Source organism: Mastomys coucha, unplaced genomic scaffold (genome assembly GCF_008632895.1).
Source record: "Mastomys coucha isolate ucsf_1 unplaced genomic scaffold, UCSF_Mcou_1 pScaffold21, whole genome shotgun sequence".
Lineage (NCBI taxonomy): Eukaryota > Metazoa > Chordata > Mammalia > Rodentia > Muridae > Mastomys > Mastomys coucha.
In genome coordinates, this window is record NW_022196904.1 from 192,262,103 (window position 1) to 192,269,333 (window position 7,231).

Consider the following 7,231-nt stretch of genomic DNA (forward strand, 5'->3'; position numbering starts at 1 on the left):
AGGAGGAGGAGGAGGAGAAAACAACAACAACAACAATCAATGCTGGATGCAGCAATATACCATGAGGTTCCCTGGCCAGCTAGTCTAATAGAATGGGCTAGCTCCAGATTCAATGAGAGATCCTATCTCAAAAAAGATTGAAAGGGCAATAGAAGAAGACACCTGGTATCAACATCTGGCCTTCAAAAATGTTCATGCAAATGCAGCTGCATTTACATGAACACACACATAGACAAGGCAAAGCAGACACCTTTGATAACTTCATGAAGCTCAGTGTCACACTGTCCTAAAGCCCATTGCCTCTGTGGACATTCACTTAGGTAATACTTTAAAGTTCCTTAAGTCAGTCAACATTATTATTGTTGTTGTTAATTTTAGTTTGGGTTTGTTTTGTTTTTGTTTTTTTGTTTTTCTGTTTGTTTTTTGTTTTGGGTTTTTTGAGACAGGATCTTTCTATGTAGCTCTTACTACACTTGAACTTACTATATAGCTTAAGTTGGCTGCAAATTTGCATCCTTGTGCTTCAGATTATAGTGCTAAGATTATAACTATATGTTCCTATTTTCTGTTCAAATAGACTTATTTGTTAATCGCAGCTTTAAAAACAAAAATCCTAGTGGCTGCAGCCCCCTTCCCAGCACCTAGAGTATCCCATTAAGCTCCAAGGAAAAAATTTCTGCCTCTCCATCCTCTGCTTGCCCAACCTTCCTCAAATGGCTGTCGGCTGGTATCATTGAACTTCATTGAATTGAATCCCAAGAGGCTCCAGCTTTGCGAAAGTCTGTCCTATGGTGTTGTGAGTCAGCCTTGGGAAGTTCTGGCCCAGCATGGAGGCCACTTGCAGAGGGGTCTGGTCCCCAGCCCCTCCTTCCCTTCCTTCCCTTCCTCCTGCACAAAGGGTAGCTTTACTTAGGAAGCTGAGTGCTCTCAATTGGTTTCTAACTGCAGCAGCAGGTACCAGCGCTATTGCATGCTGCTTCTGGTTACTCCCTTGGAATCAGATCAGCAGAGAAGCTGAAATTAGCTTCATCCTACCAGCATGAAATGGAAACACACAGCGTGCCCTGGGCTTAGGAGAGGCAGGCATCTGCGATTTTTCTCTTCTGTGTCAATACCAGTGCTTAGGGAGGCACAGAAGTCTCTGTTGCACAGTAATTTGGAAGTCTGAGTATTGAATACTGTGGTGTCACCAACTTCCTGTAAAAGAAAGGTAGGCAAAGGGAGAAGGCTTCCAGGAGAAGGACAGAGGGGCATCATCCCACTAAAAGTAACCACATTCACTTCAGCTGGAAAGGAACATGGTGTTCATGACCCTGAGTCATGCATACCACCACCTTGGCCACATTTTTTATCCTCTAGGTTTTATTATGTTTTGACATCCTGGGATTTGCCAATGCCAGAGAGCCTGTTCCTTTGAGGGAAAGAATTCCTAGAGATGGTTAAGACTGTCCTGCAAATACAGGGTCTTAGTTAGGGTTTCTGTTGGTGTGATAAAACACCTTAGCCAAAGAAAGATGGGGACAAAAGGGTTTATTTCAGCTTATAGCTTAGAGTCCATTATCCAGGGACATCAGAGCAGGAACTTAGAGCAGGAACCTAGAGGTTCTGATGCAGAGGCCTTGAAGGAGTGCTTACTGACCTGCTCAGACTGTTTTCTCATGCCATGCAGGACCACTTCCCAGGAGTGTCACCATCCACATCAATCAACCAGTCAAGAAAATGCACCATAGGCCAATCTTATTAAGGCATTTTCTTAATTAATATCCTCTCTTCCCAGATATGTATAAATTTTGTGTTAACTCGACAGAAACCAACCAGCACAACATCCTTCACATACAAACCAACCAACCTGAAGCACATACACCTAGTCACCTCCTTAACAGCCCACATGTACCAAGGCAGAACTCCCCATGCCTGAGATCAGCCTAGAGCCAAACACTCAGCAACTAGTCACTACCTTTCTAGCTAGAGCCCCCATGTTATGTAAACATGCTCAAATTTGGTTTGCCTGCCTTGCCCATTCCTCTTCATAGATGCTCCAGTAAGGACTCAAGGCCACATTCTGCCCTTGCCTCCTGTGCCTTCTATCTAACATAGGTGCTTCCCCCTGTAGCCTTGGGTGGTACAGCATGCCTGTCCTCTTGGGCACTGCACTATGTTCTTCCCTTAAGGTTTTTCTTGGTTTTGTTTTTTTTTGTTTTTTGTTTTTTGTTTTTTGGGTTTTTTTGTTTTTTTGTTTTGTTTTGTTTTTGTTGTTGTTGTTGTTGTTTTTTGGTTGGTTGGTTGTTTGGAGTTTTTTTGTTTGTTTGTTTTTTTGTTTTGTTTTGTTTTGTTTTGTCATCTTGGCTCTATCGGATTAAAACAAAATCCTAGATACACTTAAAGAAAAACCCAGCCAACTGTAAAGTGTACTTGCATGCTAAGTTCACTTGTATGTCCTGTCTTAAGCAATGTCTACAATACTACAACACAGGAATCATTAACTCCATTCTGTATGTGAGCAGGGTAGAGCTCAGAGATCAATTAACTTGCCAATGCCAGCTGGTATGGAGACTGATCATGAGTTAAGAGTCACCATAGTCTTCTTTTTAAACATGTAAGAAATTTTTTGAAGATGGTATGTGGTGAGAGAATTGGGCCATGTTGATTAAACATTAAATATGTTTTATTTTAGAAGGGAAATATATTAGTGGAAATAAAACATGTTATATAAACATATTCAAAATAGATATTGGCAAAAATGGACAAAATAATTAGGAGCTTTCCAATGTCAGACATCAAAACCTTTCAGCTTCTATTGACTTTCTCAGTTACAAGTAGAGGTGAACCCAGCCAGAATGTAGCCAACTGGGGCAGAGTCCAGCTGAGGGCATCTCTCCATGGTATTCCCCCAGTATACTAATGGCACAATGATGAAATCCACAGGGGAAATAGGAGTTGGAGGAGAAGCAACATGTGATCTTCTCACAGCTCCTCAAAGTCTAATCTGTGGACCAGAGAACCAGCATCATCTGCAAGAGTGTTAGAAACACAGAATCTCAGACTACCCCAAAACTATGGATTCAGAATCTGTGTATGAATGAGATCCTTGGAGGATTCCTGTGTACAGTTTGAACAGTTCTAGTCTTCTTAGGCCCACCCTTGAAAATGGAGGGAAGTTGGAGAATGACTAGGGTGTGAGTAAAGGATGAAGTCAGACACAGATAGATATGAGCTCTCCATTAAGTGGGTGGCACTGAGACTGTGGGCTTGGTATTTCTCAGGTACAGCAGAATGAATGAAGTTTCCATTGCATTGATCACAATTGGCTTATAAGGACATTTTCCATTAGCCTGGATAATTCTTAGTCATAGAGAAATGCCCTGTGCACTGTGAGGTATTTAGTACTACCCCTGACCTGTACACTGGATACCAGACGTGTCTCCCCATATTCTTCTTAGAACACTAGTAACATCCCACACATCGCTAAATATACAAAATCACCCCCTCCCTCCACTGAGAACCACTGAGTTAGACAAAGCCATTCATGACTTGATCTTGATTCACCTATTCTACCTGTAATCATCAGAATGTGGGAGAAAACTCCAAGTCTAGGATGGTGGAGTTTGACTTTGTGGTCAAGAATGAATTTACTGATGTAACAGTAGTGTAGCTTTCTGTTCCCATCACGGAGAAAAAAAAAAAAAACAACAACAAGGGAATAGAAGACAGGTCTCTAGTATGTTATAAAGAAGCCAGAAAAACAGCCATTTGTCTGGCTTCTTTCCATCTGTGTCCTTTTAGTGCCCTGCATACCTGGAGTGAGGAGTAAGAAGAACCCTGGACCATGCATTCTGAAACATTGGCCTCAGGGCCAGTAGCACTTATGGCTACTGCTTCTGAGTGAGTCCCCTTTTCCTCCATGGGCCTCAGCTTTTAGTCCTGGGTTGGAAATAGTATTTCCCTTCCAATTTGCCCACTCAGTAAAGATACTAGAAATGATGAGTGGATAAATTAGGATTCACCAGCTTCACAATGCTGAATTCCCAACTGGGAAACAGATTTAGATGAGAGTCAGTTGATTGTCAGTTCACAGCCAGGCTGAAAAGCAAGTAAGTCCCCAGAAAACCCACGAAGTTCTAAAGGGGAATCTCACCATACCACAGGAAGTGGGCAGCTACTGTCCTCATCTGACATAGGGAAACAGCACTGGTCCCAGACCCTTCTAGACTAGATATTTGAGCATAAGATTTTGTGAATGTTGCTTCTTTCTCAGAAGAGAAGTGCTGAGTCTCACTAACCAAGCCATCCCCTAGTCTCAGGCTCATTCCAATATTTACTAAAACCTAAATAAAATGGGCCTCTTTCAAGGTCTGTCTCAGCACTGAGTTTCATCCAAAGAAACCCAAGTACAATTACTTAAAACTTTGGAAAGAAACTGTTACATATCTCAAGAGGAAGCCACTAACAAGAAGCTTTCTGTATTAGCTACTTTTCCCAACCAACACTGGGATAGAGTACCTGACAGAAGTAAGAGAGGGAGGATTTTTATTTTGGCTCACAGTTTGAGTAGGAACAGTCCATCATGATGGGAAAGACATGCAGTAAAACCAGATCCTGGGTGGGAGTGGGAGGCCTGAGGCTGCTTGCCCACACCTTGGGCCTAAGCTAGAAGAGGAGATGGTCTAGAACCCTCAAGCCCCATTCCTATATCCCTATGTCTGCCAGCTAGACTCCATGTCATAAAAGTTTCATGACCTCTAAAAATAGTAGCATTAGACTTCCCTATCACCCCACATCCTCTGGTTTCTTCTAGCTTCTTCCAGTGTTGCCATTGCCAAGCAAAATCCCAGCCAACTGCTGTGTCTGCTAAAAACAGATGTGGCTGCTTGAATCCAGTTGAAAAACACAACTGTCAGAGGCTTTAGCATGCATGTCATATCAAAGTTCTGGGAATTCTCTTTCTAGGGCTTCTCTTCTCAAAGGGGAAGGGCCCTTACCCTTAGGCCTTCCACACCCCTCGGCTGTGTGAAGCATGACCACTTCAGGTTTCCAAGTCTGCAGCCTCAAAAAAGAAGAAACAAACAAGAAAGGCACACTCATATCACTTAGGATATTCCCCCAAAGTTTTACTAGGATTTGGGAGACAAGAGGATGAAGAGACATTTTGTTGTTGTTGTTGTTGTTGTTTGTTTTGTTGAGACAGGGTTTCTCTGTGTAGCTCTGGCTGTCCTGAAAATCACTCTGTAGACCAGGCTGGCCTTGAACTCAGAAATCCACCTGCCTCTGCCTCCCAAGTGCTGGGATTAAAGATATGCACCACCACTACCCAGCCAAGAGGCATTTTTTTTTATTAACTTATCTGGTTGTTTGTTTATATGTGTGCATACATATATAACATGGTACTCATGTGGCGGTCAGAGAACAACTTAGGGGGATCAGTTCTCTCCTTCCTTCCACATGTAAATACTGAGAATCAAACTCAGATCTTTATGCTTGGTGATTTTCCACCTGAGCCACCTTGTTAGTCCCTGGAAAGACTTTTGATCCTATGGTAATTATAACAAAAATCTGGACAAGATGAAAATCATACATGTTCATAGGTCTTGAAAACAGTGATGGATGTAAGGAAGCCCCGGTGAAATGATTTCTCAAAGGAAGCTAGTCATTTATAGGTGAATAGAGAACCAATGATGGCTTCCATATCTGAAAGACAATGGGGCACTGGTCTAGAAATAAGTGGTGTGGGCTGCAGGGAAAGAGTCTCCAGGGATGAGGAAAAATCACCCAGGACTTAGTCTGTATATCAGTATCCATCAAAGATACACAGTTAGCTGGTCTGTCTGGGCTGGTCCCCTGACAGACCTTGGGTGCAAACTCCACAGCCAGTCCCACAACACCCAGAGGAAGCTCCATTCCCAGGTGCTCTAAAATGTCCAGGATCAGAGGTGAGGAGGACACAACATCTATCCCAACAACAGAGTAACTGGGACCAGCAGGACCCAAGCACGCAGGAACACCACCAACCCAGTGACATGGGTTCCTTCCAGTCTGTCTGGGCCTGTGCTCTGAGCAGACCTTGGGCACAAACTCCGCAGCCAATCCCACAACACCCAGAGGAAGCTCCACTCCCAGGCACCCTAATGGGTCCAGGATCACAGGATGCCAGAATCACAGTATCACAGAGACAGCTTGACTCTGAGGAGTTCTGACACAACCAGGATCACAGGAAGGACAGGCTCCAGTCAGATTTAGCAAGGGCAGGTAGCACTAGAGATAACCAGATGGCAGGACACACCATCACACCGGAAAAGCAAGATTCAGATATAAAATCACTTCTCATGATGATGATAGAGGACTTTAAGAAGGACATAAATAACTCCCTCAAAGAAATACAGGAGAACACAGGTAAACAGCTAGAAGCCCTAAAAGAGGAAACACAAAAATCCCTTAAAGAACTACAGGAAAACACAATCAAACAGGTGAAGGAAATGAACAAAACTATACAGAATCTAAAAATGGAAATAGAAACAATAAAGAAATCAGAAAGAGAGACAAACCTGGAGAAACCTAGGAAAGAAATCAGGAGTCATAGTTGCAAGCATCACCAACAGAATACAAGAGAGAGAAGAGAGAATCTCAGAGCAGAAGACACCATAGAAAACATGGACACAACAGTCAAAGAAAATGCAAAATGCAAAAAGCTCCTAACCCAAACATCCAGGAAATCCAGGATACAATGAGAAGACAAAACCTAAGGATAATAGGTATAGAAGAAAGTGAAGACTCCCAAGGTAATAGGCCAGTAAATATCTCCATCAAAATTATAGAAGAAAACTTCCCTAACCTAAAGAAAGTGATGCCCATGAATATACAAGAAGCTTACAGAACTCCAAATAGACTGGACCAGAAAAGAAATTCCTCCTGCCACATAATAATCAAAACACCAAATACACTAAAAACAGAAAGAATTTTAAAAGCAGTAAGGGAAAAAGGTCAAGTAACATATAAAGGCAGGCCTATCAGAATTACACCAGACTTCTCACCAGAGACTATGACAGCAGATGCTGGAGAGGTTGTGGAGAAAGAGGAACATTACTTCATTGCTGGTGGGATTGCAAACTGATAAAACCACTCTGGAAATTAGTTTGGCGGTTCCTCCGGAAATTGGACATAGTACTACTGGAGGACCCGGTTATACCACTCCTGGGCATATACCCAAAAAATACTGCAACATGTAACAAGGACACAT